This window comes from Apodemus sylvaticus, chromosome 4 (assembly GCF_947179515.1).
Source record: "Apodemus sylvaticus chromosome 4, mApoSyl1.1, whole genome shotgun sequence".
NCBI lineage: Eukaryota > Metazoa > Chordata > Mammalia > Rodentia > Muridae > Apodemus > Apodemus sylvaticus.
Genome location: NC_067475.1, coordinates 57990509 through 58005051, shown reverse-complemented (window position 1 = coordinate 58005051; position 14543 = coordinate 57990509).

Below are 14543 nucleotides of genomic sequence, written 5' to 3'. Positions count from 1 at the left end.
CTAAAAGTAAATAGATAAACAAGACAAAAATAAATAAATAAAACAACCCCAAAGCCTAGCCCGTTTGCTGGTGTAAGCAGAGAAGACAGATGCTTGAAGCACAGAGTCTGAAAGACTGGGGAGCTGACAAGCTGTGTCTCCGGGGCATAGAGGATCCCATTGCCATACATGGAAGTGGTGTTTGGAGAGTTGTTTTTGCCAGGTCTCCTGGACTTAAATGGAACTAAATGCTTTTGCAAAGATGGAGAAGGGAATGAAGGCGAGGAGGGGGCGTGTCTGGGCATGGAAGCTGGCTGCCAGCCCTTGCTCTGGAGGTCCAAGTTCAAATATGCTTGCAGGCAAGCCTCAGTTAAGTTTTCTGTCCTCATACAATGAAGCTGTTGTATGGCCAGAGGCTGGAGCAAGCCGCTGGCTTTCCAGAGTCCAACAGCCAGCACCTTTTGGACTTCCTCTTGATTCTCCTGTTGGAGACATTCCTCACAGGACACGAATACTTCTGATCCACTCTGCTGTAAGCTCTAGGAAGCAGGAGAAGCACTGCTCCTGAGTGGGAGTGCCAGTCCTGTGAGCACACAGCTTCAGGAAGTGACAGAGAAATCAGGTAACAAAGATACTCAGTAGATCAAGAAGCCATTAAGTAAGCATTTTGTCCTGCTTTTAAACCCTCGCCCTGCCCCAACAACCATTTCAGATGACAGAATTCCTGGACTGTTTGGTTCCTTTTGCTATGTCAGTTTAAATTTGTAAACTCCCCCTACAAGAATGACTTGACTAGACGCCCATCTGATTTTGAAAGTCCAGAGGGATTTCTGTGCCTACTGCTTACAGATTTAATCAGATGATTCTTGAAATGGCCCTGACCCTTTCGTTGGGAACAATTTCTTAAGTGATAAATTTTCTCCCCTCCAAGCCTCTGAGTAATTCTCCCTCCCTCCTTCCTTCTTCCCCCTGCACCACCCCTCCCTCATGTGTGCATGCTTGTGTATGTGTGCATGAATGATTTCTTTTGAATTCTCTTTAAACAGTAAATCTTAAGCAAGTTGGTACAAAAGAAAATAGGATTGGAGGTGAGAGTTAGTACAGGCATTTAGCCACAGTGATAATAAAATGGATATTTATTTGGTTCTGACTCTGCCAGGTGCTGTTGAATTAATGAATTCATATAATACTCGGTGTGACTGAGTATGTTTTTTATTGTTATTACCTTAAAAATGGAGAAACTGAGGCACAGAAGAATAAAGTCTTGAAGTTGCTAGATCATTGAATTTGGCCCCCAAATCTATTACTTACAGCCAAATGCTGGACTGGTTTACAGTGAAAAGGGTATTCCCTAATTTTCATGCCTCTTGAACTCAGGATATCCATGAATATACTTCTGAATACAGTTCCTAACTACTCATCACCTTTGTGTTCTGGTCGACAGGCTTAAGTAGGAAATAATGGGAGGAGAACCGGGGTAAAGAGTAAGGGATAGTCATGTCATTGACAGCACACACCTGACAGTTCAGGTGCTCATAAATGCACATACTTATTATTTATCTAAAGACAGTATATGTGTGTGCATGTGCATGCATATGTGTGCAAGTGTGCTTGGGGGGTGGAGGAGGGGGCAGAAGTCACCCTCAGGTGTCATCCTCACCTTCTTTTCCTCTCTGATTGAAACCAGGCCTTGTCACTAGATTGGACATCACCAAGTCAGCTCAGTTGGCTGTGCACAGACTTCAGGAATCCATTTATCTCTGCTTCCTCAATGCAGGGATTACAAGCCCATGCATACATCCAACTTTTTAAAGTTCTTTCTTTCTTTTCTAAACATAGGCTCTGGGTATTGAACACAGGCCTCCTTTATAGACAGCACTATCCCTGTAGCCTCTTTGCTTTAGCTTTGCGATAGGTTCTCAGGTAGCTCAGGCTGACCTGAAACTTGCTATAGAGCTGAGACTACCCTTGAACTGGAGATGCTCTCATCTGCATGAGCTGGGATTGCCTGCACTCACCACCATGCCCAGCTCTGCCTCATTTTTGTATTCACATCATTTCGGCACTCCCTGAGACTTTCTCTGCAGGTTATACATAGCCCTTCCCCAAGGGATCAGTTTTTCCCACTCCAGGTCATGGGAAGGGGCAAGAAGGAGAAGACTTCCTTTTCAAGGGCCTGGCAGGAAACCATGTTTGAAAAGGAACACATGAAAATTGATCAGTGAGAATAGTCAACAGCTTACCAGTCCTCTGTGCACGGCAGGGTGTCCTCGGCAGCTTTAGTGTGTAGGGGAGACCACCCTGCCTTTAGGAACTCAGCATTGAGAAAAGCAGATATCCAGGCCTCCGGGTCATGCTCTCTAGCTCTGTCATTCACCTATAAGCTATATTTATGAGTAGCACAAGAGTTTTACCTGCCTGCATGTATGTATACCACACGCAGTGCCTGCAGAGGTCAGATAAGAGCATCAGATCCCATGGAACTAGAATTACAGATGGTTGTGAGCCTCTAGGTAGGTGACGGAAACTGAAGCTAGGTCATCTGAAAAGCACTGAGTGCTCTTGGCCACTGAGCCATCTCTCCAGCCCTGCCTGCATCCGTTTATACTATTTTCTACTCAGGACTTGAAAGTAGATCAAAATCCGCCACAAAGACAACTGAATGTCATGCTATCATTATGCCGCATGAGTTTGTATTGGTATTCAAAGATACATTTGGTATGTTATTAAATGTCATACACTTGTAGAATAGTATTCATATTGTGGCCCCATTTGTGTAACAAAGATAAAAATGCATTAAACAACAATGACATGCATAATGATTACACCTACATAGTACTTATATACCAGGCATTATTTTAACTTACTAATCTTCCAAAGAAGTAACTCTGTGGGTGCCAACGAGATAGTTCAATGTTAAAAGTGCTTGCCCCCTAGCCTGATGATCTGAGTTTGATTCCTGAGTCCCACATTGTGGAAGGAAAAAACTGATGCCTTAAATTTTCCTCTGACCTCCACAGGTGGCATGTGCATGCACACACACAGAGACACACACAGACACACAGACATTTTTTCAAATGTAATTTATAAAGAAAGAACTCTATGAAGTAGATATTACTATTATATCAATTTATATGTATAAACTAATGTATAGAAAGGCTGCCACTTCTTTAGTGTTCCTGAAATAGTACATGACAAGGTCAGAATTCAATCTCAGGTGTTACGGTTCCCAAGGGTCCACTATTGGCCAAGAGGCTAGCCTATAAATGGTGTGTAAGTGTAAACAAAATCTAGACAGACACACAACAAACTCTCAACCATCATTAGCTAAGAGGTATGGAAGTAGGTTGGATGAAGGGGAAGGGGTGTTTTCTTTTTTACAATATGTAGTCCCCACCTCCCCTTTCTTTGGTAGTGTTGGAGATAGAGGCCAGAGCTCCATGGAAGGAGTCATTCTGAAGTTAGATTATGACTTATTTACAATGTCATGGTGCCGTTAAGGGATACAGACAGTCGTGGAGTCAGTGGAACCTTAGGCAAAGGGAGAGAACCCATGGGATCTGTTTCTAAGTAGGGAAAATGAGAACTGGGTCAGGCTGCTAAGCAGAAAGGAAAAGAGGAATGTGAAGAGAAGGGGAAAGACCTGAGCAGCTGAAAGAGTCGGCAAAGAAGGGGTGGGGTGAATCTAAGCTGACGTGTGGCCAAGAAGTAGATATTTAACACTGTCGACTTTAAGGACCCACATTTCAATAGAAAGTCTTGGGGTGAAGGAAGATCTGTGTATGAGGGTCACAGACATGCAATACTTAGCACATTTATAAAATTAATCAGTAATTGTAATTTTCTAGGTGAGGTGGAAGAGGGTCATCAGGGGGCCCTTGGAGAATTCCAGTCATAACAGGTTTGGCTCCACTCTGAGGCCAAGTGCTGATCTCCCTTCTGCTGATTATTATGAATGTGCAGGGTCACCCATGGCCACCGAAGCCTGTCAGGGCAGGGGTCATGCATCAGCTGTTGGGACACTTAGCTGCCCTGCTGACAGGTCTCTCTGACTTGGTCCCATGCCAGCAGATCCCAGTAGATCTTATGCCTGATCTGCTATCAAGCTTAACCACTTTCCCTTGAACCAGGCTGAGGGCTTTGGAGGAAGGGCCCTTGGAACACAGCATCAGGCAATGCTCAGCCTTGGAAAGTAAGCCAAAGCAGCCCCCACCCTGCTTTCCAGGGCCTGGGCAGAGGCCACTGCTATGGGAAAGACTGAGTCTTCAAGGAAAGGTAAATCTGAAAGGACTGTCTGCAGGCCCAAGGACATCCATTCTTATTTACACTATTCTAATAACTGGGGTCTTTCTGGAGTATAGACGAGACTAGGTTGTTTCTCCCCCAACCCCAGGCTCAGATGAACTTCATTTTAGGACAGGACATGTCTTCCTTTGACAGGTGAAGAGGTACCATTTCTGCCACCATTTCTTCCTCAAATAGCTGCTAGGATTGTGACGACAGCTGTTTTCTGAGTGAATATTAAGAGTCAAGACTCATAGCCAGGCAGTGGTGCCTCCCAGCACTTGGGAGGCAGAGGCAGGCAGATTTCTGAGTTCGAGGCCAGCCTGGTCTACAAAGTGAGATCCAGTTCAGCCCAAACCTCACAGAGAAACCCTGTCTCGAAAAAAAAAAAAACAAAAAAAAACAAAAACAAAAGAAGAAGGAGAAGAAGAAGAAGAAGAAGAAGAAGAAGAAGAAGAAGAAGAAGAAGAAGAAGAAGAAGAAGAAGAAGGATGGCACCTTATTTTACAAATGATGAAATGGAGACTTAGAGGTGCTCAGAGTCCCATTTATTTGTCTCAGGGGTAGGTTTGAATTCAGGACTGCTCTGCTCCGAATCTCTCAAAATTGTACATTGTGTTTCCCCAGCTGGTCCTTTCAAACATGGATAAGAATGGTGAGTAAGCTGCAGTATAAGCGTGGTGTCTCCTCATCCCTGCCTCACCTGCTGTAGGTGCCACTTGTATATATGTCTTAGAAGAGACACTCACTCAGCTACTAAGTGCCCCAAGCCCCCAGAAGACCCAAAGCCTCAACATTGCTTCCATACGTCTAGAACTGAATTCATGCCAGTTGTGTCCAGAGGTCTGTGAGGTGTGTCAGGCTGATCCTTCTCTCCTCACCTTCCCGTGCCGAGCCAGAGGTCCTCTTGCCTGGGCACTGCTGTCCATCAAGCTGATGGGCACCTGAGACACGCATCTCTGCCAGTAGCATCCACTCCTAGTAAAGCTGATCCGTGCATCTGTAAGGACCAGACATGATTCCTCCTTGTCTTGAAGGTGGGATCTAAATTATTTAAGCTACTTGAATCAAGTCTCGTCTTTATTTAAGCTAAGGAGTCCCCTAGAAGGGCAAATTAGAACTATTCTGAGAAAAGGCAGTTCACAGCTGGTTGAGCCTTTGTGTGGGTGGAAACGCACTGCTTGTGGGTATATGTCACAGACAGTACTGCTCACAACACGCCCCCAGACATACAAAACACACTGGAGACTTTTATTTCTGACCAAGAGAGAGGAAGAGGAGCCAAGTTTACCTTCCAAATCATAAACTGGACAAAATACAGCAAGACAACAATATTCTGATGCTAATCTTATCAGGCTGTTTTGGAAAGCGCTTCCTAAGGAAGAAAAAACAGAGGAAGTGGGCCCTGCAGTTAGCCAGCTTACTATTGGGAGAGTTTCCCATTTGATAGGTTATTTCTGCAGTAGTGAAAGGAGCCAGTTCAAGCCAGATTAGATTATATTAAAGACAGGTTGATTGGGAAGCTGCTCTCGGGCGAGTTCCCTGGCCCCAAGGATTCCTCCGCAGATTTAGAGCCATCCTTTCTCTGGGCCCCATAACCTCTCCTTGCTGCACATATTATCCCCCCTCCCCCACCCCTTGAGACACAGGCCAAGGGCCAACCCCATCCCCCTTACCCACCCCCTCCTCCTCTGTCTCTCTTCCCACTGTCCTCCCTCTTCTCACCCTCACAGGCTCTATTTGATAGTAAACAGCTTCCCCTTTACCCATCTCCTCCCCATCCTCTTCCCTCTGTTCTCTTCCTCTTCTACAACCCCACAACTTACATCCTGGTCTCCATCCACACACTGGCCTGCTCCACAAGGACCTCTCCCAGATTGAAAACTGCTAGGTTGTAATAAGGATATGTGCTCCACTATGTTCATAGCAGCCCTATTTATAATAGCCAGAACCTGGAAAGAACCCAGGTATCCCTCAACAGAAGAATGGACGCAAAAAATGTGGTATATATACACAACGGAGTACTATTCAGCCATTAGAAACAATGAATTCATGAAATTCTTAAACAAATGGATGGAGCTGGAGAACATCATACTAAATGAGGTAACCCAGTCTCAAAAGATCAATCATGGTATGCACTCACTAATAAGTGGATATTAGCCTAGAAAATTGGAATACCCAAAACATAATCGACACATCGAATGATGTACAAGAAGAACGGAGGAGTGCCCTGGTTCTGGAAAGACTCAGTGTAGCAGTATAGGGCAAAACCAGAACAGGGCAGTGGGAAGGGGTGGATGGGAGAACAGGGGGAGGGAAGAGGGCTTATGTGACTTTCGTGAGTGGGGGGCCAGAAAAGGGGAAACCATTTGAAATGTAAATAAAAAATATATCGAATAAAAAAAACAAAAGAAAACTGCTAGGATTCTTCTCTGCTGACCCATCCGCCTATATTAATGGGCCCTGCCTGCATTGCCAGGCCTAGGACCTAACTTGGCCCCTGTGTCATATGGGCTTCCACGCTTACTCCTGAGGAATGTGGATGGGTTCAGGTAGCTGCCAGGCAGTATGCAGACCAGACCCACCCTGCGGGTAAACAAGGCAGTGCCAGCTACGGAACCCATCTGGAATTACCAGCAGGGTCAAGATGGCCACCAGAGAAGGGACCTCATGGTTTGCTGCCTCCTTCAGGGTGTGGAATCAGTCTCAAATAAAATTGTTAGCTTTGATAAGCTCCAAGAAATCACACAACAAGTGGGCAAAAATCTGGCCTCTTTTCTAAATCAATTACAGGAGTCCATGATCCCAGCCTCCTCAGTGGGAGACAGGGTCATGGATACCCATTTTATTTTTTAGTCTTGGTCAGATATTCAAAAAAAAAAAAATCTTAAAAAAGGCTGAAGATGGTCCTCAACCCCCCCCCCCATACAAGAGTTGGTAAAAATGGCTTTTAAAGTCTTATTGCCTGGAAGAGGCAGGCGAATTTTCCTGACAGGCTCAACCCCAGCCTTAGTAGCTGCCCTGAGGCCAACAGCATCCCTGAAGAAGGAAGAGGAGGCTCCGCCATGCTCATCCCACGAGGTTAAGCCTAAGCCAACTCTGCCAGGGATGGATTTTAAGTGCCGTTGGTTGAGAAGGACATTGGTCTCTCAGCTGCCTCAACCGGAGGCAGCCCACCCAGCCATGCCCTGCCTGTGGGCAGCCTGGCCACTGGGAGTTGGAATGCCCCAATGCCATCTTGCCCACTACACCCCGCCATGTAGGCCTAGACCCCTCAGGGCAGGTCCCTCTGTCCCATCACCAACTCTCCACCTGAGATCCTGCCACTCCCCTGTATTCTTGCAGAACGATTTCTTTCACACTCTTTTCTGGTCATGCCTGTCTGCCCGGGTTTGATCCCCGGGTTTCAGCACCATCTGATAAGTTATTTCTCTGCCAGGGAAATAAGCCAGTTCAAACCAGATTAGATTATCTTAAAGGCAGATTTATTGGGAAGCTGCTCTCAGGCGAGTTCACTGGCCCCGAAAGATTGAGGCTAGGAGAGTTGCTATGGGGGAAGGGGAATGAGAAAGGGCAGGGAGAAGAGAGAGGAAGCCAGAGAAGCCAAAATGTCTGGATTGTGTAGGAACTGAGCCTCTGGGGGAAGGGCAGCCCAGCCCTGGGGTGGAAACTCAGGGTTAGGGCAGGTTCTGCCAGGTCTGCTTTGATATGTAAAATATGCACCTCAGTTCCTTGTCCTGCAGTGGAAACCAAACACCACTGTGGCAGAGGGAGGAGAAAGCCAGGTAGTGGGGTTCAGGACAAGGACCTGAGAGCTGAGGGGGACAATCAGAAGTTGCCTGGTCAGGCTTATCAGCTCACACATGAGTTGGGAATTTAGCTGAGGTGTGGGGTTTACCCAGAAAAGCCAGAGTGGAGAACTTCATACTTAGTGGGGACTGAGGTGAGAATGCTTAGAAAGCTAGGGCCTTAGTCATGGGACAGAAGTATTCCTAGACAAAAGGTGGCTGTGATTTTCCCCTATTCCCCTATTCCCACAAGGAAGGACTGAATCATTCCCATGTAATTTACCTGTGCTCTAGAACAATACTCAAGTATATTTATGAGAACACATACATGTTTTAATACTAACAAGACAAAGTCTACCAGGTCTATTATCCAATCTAAAATATAGCTGGAATGGAAAGAAACAGGAATACAACTAACAATGAGGACCATCCAGAGACCAGAAATAACACTTTTGATGGAACTTGTAGATAAAATTTGTGTTGTTTCAGTTTTGGTTTAGACCAGGGTCTCCTGCAATTAAGATTAGCCTGGAACTCACAATCCTTCTGCATCCTCTGAAGTGTTGGGATTGCTGCTCTGTGTCCCGACAGTTGTCTAAATGGTGGTTATAATGTATCTGTGCTGAAGAAGGCCAAGGCTGAGCCTTTGGAGGACTGGGAAGACAATATATACATATATATACATACGTGTGTGTGTGTGTGTGTGTGTGTGTGTATGTATATATATGTGTGTGTGTGTGTGTGTGTGTGTGTGTACATATATATATGTAATACTAAAAGTTTGGGAAGCTGAGACAGAGGGATTGCCTCAAAGTGGATGCAGCCTGAGCTACCTAATGTTTTAGTTTCTCTTCCTGCCCCAGTGATACAAATACTGTGGACAAAAACAACTTAAGGAAGAGAGGGTTGATTCTGGCTCAGAGGAACAGTCTTGGCAGAGAAGCCAGGGCAGCAAGAGGTCTATAGTCAGAGAGCAAGTTAGGGAATGGTGCCACCCACAAAGGCTCTTCCTGACCCAATTAACCTAATCAAGAGCTGGTCAGCCTACCTCAGTTAACATAAACAAGATCTCCCACAGGTGTGCCCTGGGGCCTGTGTCCAGGTAATTCTAGCTTCGAAAACAAACAAACAAAAATTTGTTTTATGGGCCTATAAAGGAACACCCAAAATGGGATGATTTGCACTTATGAAGAATTTCCTGCTGGTGAGGGCTTGGGTAGAAAGAAGAGAAAAAATGTGTGTGGGGGGAGGCGGGAGCAGGGTGAGGAGAAAGTGTGGAACACTTCCTTTTACCAGGAATGCATCCCTACAATCCAGGCACTAATCCATTCATGAGAGCATCTGCATGACCTCATAAGGGCACCCCTTATGGTCTCATTTATCCAAACCATTGCACATGGGCAGTGCAGAACTCATCCAAAACAGCATAATTCAGCAGCAATAATAACATTCAAAAATGACCTTTTCAGGGGCTGGGGAAGTGTCTCAGCCGATAAAGGGCCTGCTTGAGCAAGCATAACAACCTGAGTTTGGATCCCCAGAACTCATGTACAAAAGTAGGTTATGGTGGCCTGCTTGTGTGATCCCAGCGCTAGGGAGGCAGAGAGGAGGATTACAGGGGTTTTCTGGAACACACATGGAAACAGACCCACACGCGCAGCTGACTGACTTAAGAGCGGTGCCAATCTTTTCAACCAACAGCACTGAGTGCACTCAAGTGAAGCTCAGTCCTTGTCTTACTTCATCCACGGGCCAACCTGAAGTGCACACAGGCATGAATGCAAAGTCAAGACTAGGAAAATGAATTAATCTATGCTGACAGACCACGGGTCCATAGAGAACACAGTGAGGAAGAGCCAGGACATGGTTCTGAAGAGAAAGGCGGAGACTCTGGGAGAGACACAGACAAGATTGCTTTGGTGGTTGTAATGAGCGTTACACAGGAATAAACATACACCACAATTTTACCAAAATGTGTACTTCATGGGCAACAATGAAAGTTTAAACAAAATGGAATTAATTTTAGATTGATACTCACTAATAATCAGACAACCCAGACAATAATGCCTTTCCTATGTGCAGTGGAACCTGACATACTCATTTTCTTCCACTCCAGCTGAGAATACCCCATGGTCGTGATCCACAGGGATGACCTCATAGTTCAGCAACTCAACACTTGCAGTTTGAAAAACCTCATGTTAAGATGTAACTGGAAAGCAAAGGGTTTTGCAGAAGCAGCCTCATCGCTTCATGGACCGAGCCTTGCAGCTTCTGTGTCCTTAGCACAAAGCTGCTTCTTTTCTCCTGTCTATGTAGCTGAGGCGCCTTCAAGCTCTCCCATCCCTTTCAAACTCTTGGGTCACAGACTCTCTCTTGCTACTGTCTGACTTGTGTGATTTCATAATGAAAACTCCCCACTGTGAGGAGTCAGGGGCCCTTGGGGAGCACTGATGCAGCAGCTCCCAGGTTGATGACTGCACAGTTGCTAAAGGTGGCCACAGTCTTCAGACTTCAGCCGCCAGCTCCAGCAATAATCTCATCTCTGAAATAACTTAATGGTTTCCTGGAGGGTTTGCTTGCAGTTGTTGTTAGTTTTGTCCTTAATATTTGAAGGTGAAATGTAAGAACATCTGGCCTGCTAATGTACCGCGCATGACCATAGGGGCCACTGAAGAAGAGGAAAACTCATGAAGCCACTGGAAGGAAGCAGAGAAGAGCAAAACAAACCAAGCAAAGAGAGAAACCTAGGCTTGGGATAGCCGCAGCTACCATGAATTAGTGCTCCTGTAACTTGATAATTATGTGCCTAGTGGTCTCTTCAATTACACTTCTCTCTCAGGCACAAACAGTGCTGTAATTTGCACATTAGGTCTGAATTAGCTTGGGCATGGTGGCTTATGTCTGTAGTCCTAGGATTTGGCAGGCCAAGGCAGAAGGTCTAGGCTATAAGGTGGGACCGGTCTAGATTCCGTTTCTGCCAAAAAGTCATTTCACTGGGACCCGTCTAGATTCCGTTTCTGCCAAAAAGTCATTTCACTGGGACCCGTCTAGATTCCATTTCTGCCAAAAAGTCATTTCACGTCAGACCTTTTTTTTAAAAATTAATTGTTTTATTTACATTCCAGAGGTTATCCCCGTCTTAGTCCCCCCTCCCACAGTTTCTCACCCCGCTCCTCCTCCCTCTTGCCTCAAAAATGGTGCTCTCCCTCAGATCTCCCACTTCACTGGGGCCTTAAGTCTCTCAAGAATTAGGCTCACCATCTTCTCCCACTGAGGCCAGACCAGACAGTCCTCTGCTATATCTGCTCTGGGGACCTCCGACCATCCTGTGTATGCTGCCTGGTTGGTGGCTAAGTCTCTGGAAGTTCCCTGGTATCCAGGTTAGTTGAGACTGCTGGTCTTCTTACTAGGTCACTCTCCCCTTCAGCTCCTTCAATTCCTCCCCTAATTCAACCAGAGGAGTCCACAACTTCAGTCCAATGGTTTGTGTAAGTATCTGCATCTGTTCCAGTCAGCTGATGGTGGTGCCTCTCAGAGGTCAGCCATGCTAGGCTCCTGTCTTAAGCCTCTTCTCCATTTTCTGTCCCCTTTTTTTCAGTTCTTTTAGACAGGAACAGTTCTGGGTCAGAACTTTTGACTGTAGATTAGTAACACTGTCCCTCCACTTGTGTCCCTGACTATCTACTGGAGATGGACTCTGAGTTTCCTCTCCCTTTTGTTAGGCATTTTGGCGAAGGTCACCCCCATTGAGTCTGGAGGAAAGTTACCTCCTAGCTCTCCAGTATTTTCTAGAGGGTCCCCGCACCCCTGAAGCTGCATATTTCCATTCATTCTCCTGGTCCTCTGGGCTTCTCTCCTGTTTACCCCCTCCACCTGACGCTGTTCCCCCTTTTCCCTTTCCCTCCTTTCTTCCACCCAGGTCTCTCCTGCCTTCTGCCTCCCATGATTATTTTCTTCCCCCTTGTGAGATTGAAGCGTCCTCTCTTGGGCCTTTCTGCTTGTTACACTCTTACAGTCTGTGGGTTGTATGCTAGGTATTTTGTACTTCTTGGCTAATATCAACTTATCAGTGAGTACATACCATGCATGTTCTTTTTAGTCTGGGTTGCCTCACTCAGGATGGTATTTTCTAGTTCCATCCATTTGCCTGCAAACTTTATGATGTCCTCATTTTTAACAGCTGAATAGTGTTCCATTCTGTAAATGAACGATATTTTCTGCATTTATTCTTCAGTTGAGAGACATCTAGGTTGTTTCCACCTTCTGGCTATTACAAAAAAAAAGGCTGCTATGAAGATAGTGGAGTATGTATCTTTGTGATATGGTAGAGCATCTTTAGGGTATGTGCCCAAGAATGGTACAGCTGGGTCTTCAGGTAGAACTACTTCCAATTTTCAGAGAAACTGCCAGATTGATTTCCAGAGTGGTTGTACCAGTTTACAATCCCACCAGCAATGAAGGAGTATTCCTCTTTCTCCATATCCTTGCCAGCATGTGTCCCATTTGATTTTTTGATCTTAGCCATTCTGATTGGTGTAAGATTGAATCTCAGGCTTATTTTGCTGTGCATTTCCCTGATGACTAAGGACTTTGAACATTTCTTTATGTGCTTCTTAGCCGTTGGAGATTCTTCTGTTGTGAATTCTATATTTAGCTCTGTACCTTGTTTTTTAAAATTGGGCTATTTTTGGTTTTTTGGAGGTTAGCTTCTTGAGTTCTTTATATATTTTGGATATTAGCCCTCTATGGGATGTATTATTATTAAAGTTTTTTTCACAATCTGGAGGTTGCTGATTTGTCCTGTTTTCATTTTTCTACATACAGACCACCAGTTAGACTAGCACCATTTACTGAAGATGCTTTATTTTTTCCATTGTATGTTTTTGGTGTCTTTGTCAATGATAAAGTGTCCAGAGGTGTGTGGGTTTATTTCTGGGTCTTCCATTCTATTTCATTAATTGACCTGTCTGTCTCTGTACCAATACCACGTGGTTTTTTTTTTTTTTTTTTTTTTTTTTTATCACTATTGATTTGCAGTACAGCTTGAGGTCAGGAATGTTGATTCCCTCAGAAGATCTTTTATTGTTGAGAATTTTCTTGTCTATCCTGGGTTTTTTTTTTTTTCTATATAAAGTTGAGAAATTCTCTTTCCATGTCTGTGAAGAAATGTGTTGGAATTTTGATCCCAATGGGGATTGCATTGAATCTGTAGATTGCTTTTGGTAAGATGGCCATTTGCACTATGTTAATCCTACAAATCCATGAGCATGGGAGATCTTTCTGTTTTCTGAGGTCTTCTTCGATTTCTTTCTTCAGGGATTTGAAGTTCTTGTCATACATATCTTTCAGTTGTTTGGTAAGAGTTACACCAAGATATTTTATATTACTTGTGGCTATTGTGAAGAAATTTCTGTCTGTGAGAAATTTCTTTCTCAGCCTGCTTATCGTTTGTATAAAGCAAGGCTACTGATTTGTTTGACTTAATTTTATATTTGGGGTGTAGCTGTTCAGAATTGAGACTTCCTGTTGGTGGATTTCATTTGATGAATATGAAGTATCCTTTTCCATCTCATTTGATAACTTTTCATTGAAAGTCTAATTTATTGGATATTAGGATGTCAACTCCAGCTTGTTTTCTGGGATCATTTGCTTGTAAAACTTTTTTCTAGCCCTTTACTCTGAGGTAGTATCTGTCTTTGTCACTGATGTGTGTTTCTTGTATGCAGAAAAATGGTAGAACCTGTTTGTGTATCCTGGTTAGCTTCTGTTTTTATTGGGGAATTGAGAACATTGATGTTGAGAGCTATTAAAGACTGATGATTGTTGGTTCCTGTTATTTTTGTGTGTGTGATTCTCTTCTTTTGGGTTTGTTGTGAGATGTTTAATTTCTCCTGTTTTCTTTAGTATTGTTACCCTCCTTATGTTGGAATTTCTTCCAGTATTCTATGTAGGGTTGGATTAGTAGACAGATAGTGTTTAAATTTGGTTTTGTTATGGAATATCTTGGTTTCTCTATCTATGGTGATTGAGAGTTTTGCTGGGTATAATATCCTGGGCTGGCATTTGTGTTCTCTTAGGGTCTGGATGACACTCTGTCCAGGATCTTCTGGCTTTTATAGCCTCTGTTGAAAAGTCTGGTGTAATTTTGATAGATCTGCCTTTATATGTTTCTTGGCCTTTTCCCCTTGCAGATTTTAATATGTTTGTTAATATCTTTGTTCTGTGCATTTAGTGTTTTAATTATTATGTGAGGAGAGGATTTTCTTTTCTGGTGCAATCTATTTGGTATTCTGTAGACCTTTTGTACATTTATGCCCATCTCTTTGTTTAGGTAAGGAAATTATCTTCTATTATTTTGTTGAAGATATATTTTCTGGCCCTTTGTGGCATGAATTTTCACCCTCTTCTACTCCTATTATTTCATTGTGTCCTGAATTTCCTGGATATTTTGGGTTAGAAGCTTTTTATACTTTGTAATTTCTTTGACCAATG